Source organism: Acinonyx jubatus, chromosome D3 (assembly GCF_027475565.1).
Source record: "Acinonyx jubatus isolate Ajub_Pintada_27869175 chromosome D3, VMU_Ajub_asm_v1.0, whole genome shotgun sequence".
Lineage (NCBI taxonomy): Eukaryota > Metazoa > Chordata > Mammalia > Carnivora > Felidae > Acinonyx > Acinonyx jubatus.
The window spans coordinates 27,640,858-27,650,776 of record NC_069392.1 but is presented as its reverse complement, the minus strand read 5'-3'; positions in this window follow the sequence as shown (position 1 = coordinate 27,650,776).

Below are 9,919 nucleotides of genomic sequence, written 5' to 3'. Positions count from 1 at the left end.
GACACTCAACCGACTGAGCCACCCAGGCGCCCCTCTTCCTTAATATTTCTTAATAACATTTTCTTTAGCTTCCTTTGTTGTGAGAATACAGTATATAATACATATAACATACAAAATACATGTTAATTATGTGACTGTAAGGCTTCTGGTCAACAGTAGCTATTAGTAGTTAAGTTTTCAGGGAGTCAAAAGTTACATGTGGATTTTTGCCTGCACAGGATTTTTAACTAACTCCCACATTGTTCAAGGGTAAACTGTGTCTCTCTGAGACTGAGACGGATGTAAAGCAGTGATTCTTAAACCTTGCTGAACATTTGTTCATCTGGGCAGCATAAAAACAAACAAGCAAAAAACAAAAAAAACCACAACACTCAGGCCCCATCTTAAGAGACTCATTTAATTGACCTGGAGAGACCTGAGTTATATTTAAAAAGACAAACAACCAGGTAATGCATCCATATGGTTCAAATGAAAACAAAAAAATTAGACACCTATACCATCTATCTTGGAGGCCCCTATAGTTTACTACTTTTATTTGCCTTTTGTGTATTACACAAGTGATTCATTATGCAAGTAAAGGAAACATTATATCTATGCTTCTGCATCTGGCTTGTAAAAAATTTAATAAGGGGCGCCTGGGTGGCTCAGTCGGTTAAGCGGCCGACTTCGGCTCAGGTCATGATCTCGCGGTCCGTGGGTTCGAGCCCCGCGTCAGGCTCTGTGCTGACAGCTCAGAGCCTGGAGCCTGTTTCGGATTCTGCGTCTCCCTCTCTCTGGCCCTCCCCCATTCATGCTCTGTCTCTCTCTGTCTCAAAAATAAATAAACGTTAAAAAAAATTAAAAAAAAATAAATAAAAATAAAAAATTTAATAATATATCTTGGAAACATTTCCATTATCAGTATGTAGAGGTGTTCTTTGTTGTTTGTTTTTACATTTGCATACTATTCCACTGTGAAGATATACCATAGATTATTTAACCTATCTCTGTAGATGGATATTCAAATTATTCCCAAGTTCTTATTGTTATAAACAGTACCTCAGTGTATAACTTTGTATGCATATAATTTCATAAGTATGCAGGTGTTTTAGTTTGGGCTGCCATAATAAACTACCAAAGACTGAATGGCTTATATGTAAAAAATTATTTCTCACAGTTCTGGTGGCTGGGAGGTCCAAGATCAAGACATCCACAGATCCAGTGTCTGGTGAGAGCCCACTTCCTAGTTCCTGTGTCCTCACATGGCAGAAGGAAAGGGTGAGGGAATTCTCTGGGGTCTTTTTGATAAAGGCACTAATTCCATTCATAAGGGCTCCACCTTCATGACCTAGTCACCTCTCATAAGCGCACTTCCTAATACCATCACATTAAGGATTAGATTTCAGTATATGTATTTTGGGGGGCATTAAACATTCAATCTGCAATAGTAGGTTTTTCTGTAGAATGAATTCCTAAAAGATTAAAGGATAAATGGTACATACGGTCAAATTTCCTTTCTTGAACATCATACCATTTTGTCCTTCAGCAGTAACATAGAAGAATGCCTCTCTCGCCACAGCCTCATTGACAGTGTATTAGACTAGCCTGGACTCATGTAGCAGTGACTTAACATAATAAAGGTTTATTTCTGACTTATAAGCAGACAGGGCAGTGTTCCTCTGTGCAGCAACTCAGCAATCCAGGCTGGTGGAAGCTCCACCATCCTGAAGGTACACCAAGTGGAACAAACACTTGACCTTCTCCCTCGGTAGTTGAATTTTAGAACTGGAGAGTCTCTTTCATTTAAGAACACCAGCTATTAAATGCTTCAGCCCAGGGGCGCCTGGGTGGCTCAGTCGGTTAAACGTCCGACTTCGGCTCAGGTCATGATCTCATGGTCCGTGAGTTCGAGCCCCGCGTCAGGCTCTGTGCTGACAGCTCAGAGCCTGGAGCCCATTTCAGATTCTGTGTCTCCCTCTCTTTCTGACCCTCCCCTGTTCATGCTCTGTCTCTCTCTGTCTCAAAAATAAATAAACGTTAAAAAAAAATTAAAAAAAAAATAAATGCTTCAGCCAGAGGATGTATGTTAATTCTGTTTGCAGAATTATGAATCAGAATGAGTCACATGCCAAGCCTCAATGAAAGGGGACCAGGGAATTGAATCCCCATATCCTCAGAAGTAGAGGAGAAGTAGAAGAGAATATTGGTGAAATTGTATGTCCAATTTTTAAAGCTTTATTAAAAAATTATTTAAAATTTAGTTTTATTTTTTTAATGTTTATTTTTGAGAGAAAGACAGAGAGAGACAGAGACAGAGCATGAGCAGGGGAGGGGCAGAGAGAGAAGCGAAGCAAGATTCAGCTCTGAGCTGTTAACACAGAGCCCAATGCAGGGCTCAAACTCACAAACCATGAGATCATGACCTGAGCCGAAGTCGGATGCTTAACCAACTGAGCACCCAGGTGCCCCTAAAATTTAGTTTTAACATACAGTCATTTAAGCATCTGACTCTTGCTTTGGGTTCAGGTCATGATCTCATGGTTCATGAGTTTGAGCCCCATGTTGGGCTCTGCACTGACAGCATGGAGGCTGCTTGGGATTCTCTGCCCTCCCCTGCTTTCTCTCCCTCTCTCTCAAAAATAAATAGGGGCGCCTGGGTGGCTCAGTCGGATAAGCACCCAACTTCAGCTCAGGTCATGATCTTGCAGTTCATGAGTTTGAGCCCTGCTGTCAGCACAGAGCAAACTTCAGATCCTCTGTCCCCCTCACTCTCTGCCCCTCCCCCACTTGCACAAGAACTCTCTCTCTCTCAAAAAAAACCACAAACATTAAATAAATAAATAAATAAATAAATAAATAAATAAACATTTTTTAAAAAGCCTCTTGTGGTTTGTTTCCCTCCCTCCTCTTCCCCTGCCCCCTCATATGTTCATCTGTTTTGTTTCTTAAATTCCACATGTGAGTGAAATTGTATGGTATTTGTCTTTCCCTGATTGACTTATTTTGCTTAGCATAAGACATAGCTCCACCCATGTTGTTGCAAATGGCAAGCTTTCATTCTTTTTGATGGCTGAGTAATATTCCATTGTATATATATCCTACCTCTTCTTTATCCATTCATCAGTCAATGGTATATATCTGACTCTAGATCCTTGCAACTTATATGTGAAAAAAATGTTCAGAGTAGTTTTATTTTACCTTTTTCATATTAGGAATGAGATTGAGCAACTTCACATATGTTTAAGGACCACCTTCAATAGTTTTTAAAACTCCAGCTAATCCTAATGTACAATCAGACTTGCACCTCCTGGGGCTTTCCTTCTCAGTTTCAATTTTTCATCTGAGAGAAACATCTTTTCCCCTCCGTGATTCATAGGACAGTGGTGACTGACCCTGTGAGAACTTGACCTATAGCTGAGATCCCACCTTTTTAGTAATACTGATAGTTTGATTCTCATTATAAAATAACTTTCAATTCATAACCATAGCATTCATGCCATATAGCCATACCATCATAGGAGGTATATGGTTATTCTGTAACAGTCAGAGTGAGAACTAGAAATCTTTGCATAAATACAAGACTCAGTGCTTACATGTGAGGAGTCTTGTGTCAACCATCTTTATTTGAGGAAGTACCTTGTAACTGCTCTTCACTGTACTCTCATCTCTGTAAGGATAAAATCTCCTGTGAATGATGCAGACAGAAGACAGGAGACTTCAATCCCAAATTCCCCTTCCCTAAAACAAGACTAAAATCTCAAAAGCTGCTATAAAATCATGAACACTTCTTTTCAACATAGGTCCCCGTTTCCACATTTTTATTTCCTACCCATTATAATAGTGGCTCCCCTGGCCATCTTTGCTTCTGAAAAAGACGACTTTGTGTTTGTTTAAACCCCCAGATCACCTAGGATTATCCCACTCCATTCCTCATGCAAAGTCTGTTCAAAAAGCCGTCCACAGGGGCACCTGGGTGGCTCAATCGGTTGAGTGTCCGACTTTGGCTCAGGTTATGATCTCATAGTCTGTGAGTTTGAGCCCTGTGTCAGGCTCTGTGCTGCCGGCTCAGAGCCTGGAGCCTGCTTCAGATTCTGTGTCTCCCTCTCTCTCTGCCCCTTCCCCAATCACCCTCTGTCTGTCTTGTCTGTCTCTCTCTCAAAAATAAGTAAACATTTAAAAGAATTAAAAAAAAAAGCAGTCTACACCTCCTGGGGTTAGGCAATCCAATCTATCAGTCCATACCTGCAATACTAGAGTGACTCAGGGATCCTAAAAAATTTACTCATCAAGGATTCATGGCATAACCATTGTAGCCAGGCAAGCTTTGTGCTGTAATAATTAGGAACCCTGATTGAAAATAATTTAAGCAGTAAGGGCATTTGTCATTTTCCACAACACAAAGTCTGTAGTAGGGCAGCTCCAGATGCAGGATATCCAGACCCTAGGTCTGCTTCTCTGTGATTTTCTTGGTTCTAACCACCTTCAGATTTTGGCTTCTTTTTCTGGCTGGTGTCCAGATGTCTGCAAGCACCCCAGGCCTCACATCCAGTCATGACACTGCCAGTGGAAGAAGGACTTTTTTTTTTTAGTAAGCTCCACACCCAACGTGGGTGAACTTGAACTCACAACCTTGAGATCAAGAGTCTGAAGCTCCACCAATGGAGCCACCCAGGTGAACCTTGTGTTCCTTTTTAAGAGCAAAGAGCACTTCCTCCAGAAGACTTTCAAGAGATTCCCCTTCCCATCCCCACCCCACTAGGTCACGTGTCCACTCCTAAAGCAAGCACCAGCAAGAATAGGAGAGCCGTGCCTGACTTAGACCAAACGTGACTGTGGCTTTGTCATCGGGAAGAAGAAAAAATGTCTAGGTAGCCATTCAAGCAAATGTGGACTAAAACCTCTCCTTACTGGAATTCAGAAAAAGCAGACAAGATCCTGAGATAATGGACATTTACATGATGAATAAACTCAGCACACATGATGTGCATGGCCGTGTGTGGTGAGGCTCGGCCTAAGGAAGGAATAAGAACTAAGCTATCATCAGATTTTAACCTGGCTCAATAGCATTCCTACAGAGAGAGAATGGGGTTTTCAGTTACAATGAGAATTTCACATTTCTCCCTGAGTTTTATTGAGATATAATTGACATATAACATTGTATTAGCTTTAGGTGTACAACATGATTACATACATGTATATATTGGGAAATGGTTAACCACAGTTAACATCCATCACCTCATGGAGTTATGTTTTTCTTGTGAGAACTTTTAAGATTTACTTTCAAATATACAATATAGTATTATTAACTGTAGTCACCATTCTAATATTTACTTTTTGGGGGAGTGCAAGTGGGGGAGGGGCAGAGAGGGGGGGACAGAGGATCTGAAGTGGGCTCTGTGCTGACAAGCTGACAGCAGTGAGCCCAATGTGGGGTTCGAACTCATGAACCACAAGATCATGACCTGAGCTGAAGTCGGACGCTCAACTGAGTCACCCAGCTGCCCCTGGAGTCACCATTCTATCCATGACATCCCCAGAACTTATTTATTCTATGAGTAGAAGTTTATTATATCTTTTGACCACCTTCACTCATTTCACCCATTCCCCACCCCTGCCTCTGGCAACCACCAAACTTCTCTGTGTCTGTGTTTATTTTTTAAGATTCCATGCATAAGTGAGGTCATATGATCTTTATCTTTCTTTCTGTGATTTGTTTCACTTCACATAATGCCCTCAATGCCCATCCATGTTGTTACAAATGGCAGAATTTCCTTCTTTTTTCTGGTTGAATGCTATTCCACTGTGTGTGTGTGCGCGTGTGTGTGTGTGTGTATCACATTTTCTTTATCCATTCATCCATTGATGAACACTTAGGTTCTTTCCATGTCTTGACTGTTGTAAATAATGCTGCTATGAACATGCAGGTGCAGATACCTTTTTGAGACAGTGATTTTGTTTCCTTTGGATAAATACCCAGAAGTGGAATCACTAGATCACATGGTAGTTCTATTTTTATCATTTTTTTGGTAAAGATTGTCTTTAATTTTTTTTTTTTTTGAGAGACAGCATGTGAGCAGGGGAGGGGCTGAGAGAAAGGGTGAGAGAGAGAATCCCAAGCATATTTCATGCTTATAGTGCAGAGCCCGATGGTGCTCAATTTCAAGAATCATGAGATCATGACCTGAGCTGAAATTAAGAGTCGGACGCTTAACTGACTGAGCCACCCAGGCATCCACCCATTCTATTTTTAATTTTTTAGGGAACCTCCATACTGTTTTCCGTGGTGACTATACCAATTTACATTCCCACCAACAGTGCAGAAAGGTTCCTTTTTCTCCACATCCTTGCCAACATTTGCTTTTTCTTGTCTTTTTATAATTGCCACCCTAACAGACATGAGTTGATATCTACCTCATTGTGGTTTTGATTTGCATTTCCCTGTTAAGTGATATTGAGTACTCTTCTTTATTATTTATTTTTTAAAGTTAATTTTTGAGAGAGAGAGAGAGAGAGAGAGAGAGAGAGAGAGAGGCAGAGGCAGAGAGAAATGGAGACACAGAATTTGAAGCAGGCTCCAGGCTCTGAGCTGTCAGCACAGAGCCTGGCGTGAGGTTTGAACTCACGGAGTGCGAGGTCATGACCTGAGCCAAAGTCAGATGCTAAACCGACTGAGCCACCCAGGCGCCCCAGAGTACTCTTTTTTTTTTTTTTTTAACGTTTATTTATTTTTGAGAGAGAGAGAGAGACATCATAAGCGAGGGAGGGGTAGAGAGAGAAGGGGACACAGAATCCGAAGCAGGCTCCAGGCTCTGAGCTGTCAGCACAGGGCCTGACTTGGGGCTCAAATTTACAAACCATGAGATCATGACCTGAGCAGAAGTGGGACGCTTAACTGACTGAGCTATCCAGGCACCCCTTGAGTACTCTTTTTAAAGTTTTGTTATTATTATTAAGATTTTATTCTTTATTTTTAAGTAATCTCTACACCCAACCTGTGGCTCTTGAACCTGTAGCTCAAACTCACAACCCTGAGATCAAGAGTCACATGCTCTTTTCGACTGAGCCAACGGGACACCCCTGTTGAGTACTTTTTCACTACTTGTTGGCCAAGAATTTCACTTTCTTGTTCTCTGTCCCCTCCTTCGTTTTTTTTGTTTTGTTTTGTTTTGTTTTGTTTTGTTTTTTAACCATCCACTCAACAAAAACCTACTGTCTATTCTGTGCCAGGCACAACACTCTAGAGTTCCCATCTTTACAGAGCTTACATCCCAGTTCAAATTGTTTGACGATTATATTTCTTGTATTTCTTGTTGTAAATGAATACTTAGGAACTTCTTTCTCATTTTTTAGAAGTTTTTATTTAAGTAATCTCTACACCCAATGTGGGGCTCGAACTCATGACCTCAAGATCAAGAGTCACATGCTCCTCCTATGGAGCCAGCCAAGCAACCCTGGACTTCCTTCTCATTTTAAAATTCTTTGTGATTTTGGTTAGCATCCGCAGGAAACTAGCCACCTCTGGGTCTGGGGACTCAGGGGCCACCATATTTGGTGCAACAGAGGTTTGTTATGTGCTGCCTCAGCTGGCCAACTGGCTTCCCTAAATGACACTTCTGTCATAGCCACAATGGGAGCCAACAAAGGGTTTTAAGTGGTGGAATGACATGACCAGCATTAGCCTGTCTCAGAAAACAGAAACTTGAAAACAAAACACATTTAAAAAAAAAAAAAAAGTCGAATCAACCCACAGCAGAACTTGATTTTAAGTTAATTTCTAACTGGCCTGCAGGCGCTGTTGGTCTCAAAGGTTTATCTCTGGCCTTAGTGGGCACTGTAACCCCTTTAAATGCTGCCTCTGTGGGGTAAGCAGTTTCCTGTACATTTGTAATGACTTGCTTCGCTCCCTGCTCTTAGCCTACTTTCAAGTTGAGTCCTGCCTAGACTTCGGGTCATTCTTCTGGTAGAGTTTTAAGTGGAAAAATCAATGTCAAGTCAGCTTTGCTTCCAGTCTTCCTCTGATCTGAGCCCATTCTAGCACCCAGACTTCTGCCTTGTGACTCTGGTCAAGGAACCAGACCATTGCCTTAGGCCATAGGCCAGAATTCTGATTTCTAATTTACCTCTGTCCCAGAACAGAGGGCTGCTCTGGAACTCTGGTGACATTGTAAGGAGTCTCTCTTATCTGCTGCCAAGCAGCCTTAAAACCTATAGGGAGCTGCAGGGCTAGAAACCCCACTCTTCTGTTTTTATTTTTTAAGATCTGTGAAATGTGTTCATTGCCAGGGTCCTTCTGAGTCCCCTGTCTTAGCTGGGTCTTTTACAGTCCTTCCCTTGATAATCTACTGCTTCCATCCTCTATCTTAGCTCCCACCTATTTCAGCCTCACACAGAAAATTAAGGTTGTCAGAGGTCAGCTCCTTCCCAGCTGTGTGGGACTGTGTCTACATGTCAATTAACATACTGAAGTTCCAACCCACAGTGACTCAGAATGTGACATTATTTGGAGATAGGGCCTTTACAGAGATCATTAGGGTGGGCCTTAATCTAATAACGACTGGTGTCCTTCAAAAAAGGGTTAATTTGGACACAAAGTGGTGGACAGAGGAAAGATGATGTGTAGATACAGGGGGAATGTCATATGAACATGAAATGGCCACCTATATGTGAAGGAGAGAGGCCTGGGGTGGAGCTTTCCCTCACCACCCTGATGGAACCAATGCTGTCAACACCTTGATTTTGAACTTCTAGCTTCCAGAACTGAGACAATACATTTCTGTTGCTTAAGTCACCAGTTTGTGGTACTTGGTTATGGCTACCTGGGCACAACACCAGTGCGTATGTCTACATTGTTTCTTTACTTCTTTTTCTGGGAAGAGGTGTCTCTTCTCGGGTCTGTGGTTGACCTTTCCCATCTCCTCACCTCTTTCTTCTTAGCCTTCACATAAGGTCCATACTCTCCCATGATCCTGTCTTCTACCGCCTTCCTAGTTTACCACCCTGTCTTTCTCCTTCACGGCCATGTTTAAGAGAGTAATCTCCCCCTTTGCTGCCTATTCATTTTGTAGCCCTTATAATCTGGGTTCCACCCAAGCCACTCCATTGAAACACTTCTGACTTAATATTTCTTCCTGTCTAGTATTTGAGCACGCTGATCACTTCCTCCTTGGAACTCTGCCTCTGCTTTCTTTTTTTTTTTTTAAGTTTTATTTTTTATTTGAAAGAGTGAGAGAGAGATGTGGGAGGGGCAGAGAGGGACAGGGAGAAAATCCCAAGCAGACTGTGCACCATCAGCACAGACCCCGATGTGAGGCTCGAACTCATGAACTGTGAGATCGTGACCTGAGCTGAAACCAAGAGTTGGACGCTTAACCATCTGAGCTACCCAGGTGCTCCATCTGCCTTTGCTTTCTGATCACTTTTCTCTTTCCACCTTTTGAAAAAAATGCTTATTTATTTTATTGAAAGAGAGAGAGAGAGAGAGAGAGTACGCGTGCATGTGAGCTGGGGAGGGGCAGAGATAGAGGCAGAGAGAGAGAATTCCAAGCACGCTCCACACTGTCAGTAGGGACCTCACGATCCTGAGATCATGACCTGAGTTGAAATCAAAGGTCGGTGGTTTAACCAACTGAGCCACCCAGGTGCCCCTTGAGCTGGGTTCTTCTCGAGGGTTCTGGCCTCCAGTGTCTGTATTTCCAGGATTCAGGTGCAACTCCCTCTCACTCTTCTGGGGCACTCCTTCACCTACTCAGCTTTAATCACCACCTATAATCTGAAAATTCCCCGAATCTTTCCCACTTTTCCCCCAGGCCCGAGACCTCCATGGTGAATTCTAGCATACTAATTGTTTTCCTATTTGTGGATCATCTTCTCTCCCATGAGAAAGTAAGTTCCCTGAGAATAGGGATCCTGGCCTGTTTTGTGCATAACCATTGGCTCAGCA